A 2,294-nucleotide genomic window follows, 5' to 3' on the forward strand; every position below is an offset into this window, starting at 1 on the left:
ACGAGGGACAAACTGTGACAAGAAGACCACAATGTATATCTAAAATGTAAAACCCACAGAGAATTCGCTTTCCTTACAATCATTTATACAGTGAAGCAAAAGACGGGGGAAAATCATATAAAAACTGAGGACCTTATTGTGAACCTTGATCTCAATAATGAAAATGTGAAAATAATATGCGACTGATAGATAAATAAGATATGGAAATACATAACGGAGAATGTGCTCATAAATCAATGAAGTGGTACAAGAAGTGGTTAAGATTCTTACCACCTCTATAAACACCGTCCAAATAAAAACATGCCACTACAACAGCTTTTCTTGAATGTTGTAACCCACCTCCAGAAAAAGTAAGGATCATTGAGATCTGAAGGAGAAAAAAAAAAAAAAAAAAAAAGAGCAGCACGATCAAATTCGCCATGGGCTTTTCATTTAAAAAAATATCATTTGATCTCTGTAAGTAAAAAAGGACAGCGATACTCCCATGTTTCTTCCCATGCAACAAAGGGGCCAAGGTCCAGAAAATAGTTCGCGACAACTGCCCAGGCTCTGATCCTGAATTTTGCCTTTCGGGTTTGTAGTCAAAACACTTTTTCATACAATTTTAAGTTAGATTGAGAGAGGGCCTGGTTTGGGGGGGGGGGGCAATGACATTTACTGATAAATCGATCAGGTTTTACTTCAGGCTTTAACGTAATCTTTACTTAGAAACATGTACATTGAGCAGTATTTGTTTAGAGAGAGAGAGAGAGAGAGAGAGAGAGAGAGAGAGAGAGAGAGAGAGAGAGAGAGAGAGGGGGGGGGGAAGGCTGGCAGGCATATCCAGCCATAGAAATCAGTCCGGGAAGCAAAAAAAAATATGCATGATATAGGAGTCGTATTTAAGGCATCTACATCAAAATCAAGGAATTTTACTTATTTTATCTTTATCACATATATTTTGCATCATAACTTTTTATATATATATATATATATATATATATATATATATATATATATATATATATATATATATATATATATTAACAAAATAGGGTAATCTTGAATTTCATGAACAATGTCCTACTGTTCCGCAGCTGACAGACATCGGACTAGTGCGTTGGATCTCAATTGCTATTTTTAAGTATCCAAATTTATTGTATTTTTTGTAAACCTGTTTATTTCATGTAAAAAAAAATATCTTCAACTGTTGATTTATTTTTGTGAACCTTTGTTACTTTATTCCCAGTGGGATGTTATTCATAAATCGAATTCGTAGCGTAAGGTTTAATGCATGTAATGGTAAAATAACTAGAGACACAATAACCTAGAATAGAACACAGTTATTATAGATTCAAGGAATTTATATAAATTTCAACTTTATTACTCCTAAATTAAAATCCGCACTTTTTCTAAGGAAAGGAAAATCTTGATACTTATGACAAAATAACAATGAAATTCCATAACTTCTTTCTTTAATATGTATATTTATATACATATATATATATATATATATATATAGAGAGAGAGAGAGAGAGAGAGAGAGAGAGAGAGAGAGAGAGAGAGAGAGAGAGATTTTTACCGGCTAAGATGTTAGTCTTATGGTACACCATGAGACAATTTCTATCATAAAAATATTTGGAAATTTGTTTTAAATCCATTAACAATATGAAACAGAATGGGGTCCAAAGTTTAAACTATTTTAGGTTATTTTTAAAGATATTTCTTTTAGTAGGCGTGCCTGTCTGGTGAGTCGGTTCACGAGCTCATGTCTGTAATCTTCTTGGCCTTTACTTAGACCCTCTTTTAATAGACTCATTGGTGATAACTTTACACAGAATTACATGAAACAAGAAACTAATTTTCAAAGGCATGCGATAAGGTTAGTGTGAATATAATGAGAGAGAGAGAGAGAGAGAGAGAGAGAGAGAGAGAGAGAGAGAGAGAGAGAGAGAGCACTGCATTTGACAGTGTTCATCATGTGGCGCTAGCTTTCAAACTCAAACAGTTCGGAGTGGATGGGTCTTTTAATTAAAGGTAGTAAGGATTGGTTGTTGATGGGCACCATAGTGGCTATGGGAATGGCATATCTGGTGTTCCCTAAGGTAGTAATCTAGTCTTCTAGAAACTTTTCATGCCTTACACTCATGATTTGTGGTTTAATCCGGTAAACGAGCTTGTTTCCCATGCAGAGGATTCTACTTTCTTTGCAACAACTCCATGCCAATAACGTAGAAATATACCTATGTTTGCTGAATTTCTTTATAAACGACTAGATAAAACTATTGCTTGGTAGAAATTATGGAGGATAAAGT

This window comes from Palaemon carinicauda, chromosome 1, assembly GCF_036898095.1.
Source record: "Palaemon carinicauda isolate YSFRI2023 chromosome 1, ASM3689809v2, whole genome shotgun sequence".
Taxonomy (NCBI): Eukaryota; Metazoa; Arthropoda; class Malacostraca; order Decapoda; family Palaemonidae; genus Palaemon; species Palaemon carinicauda.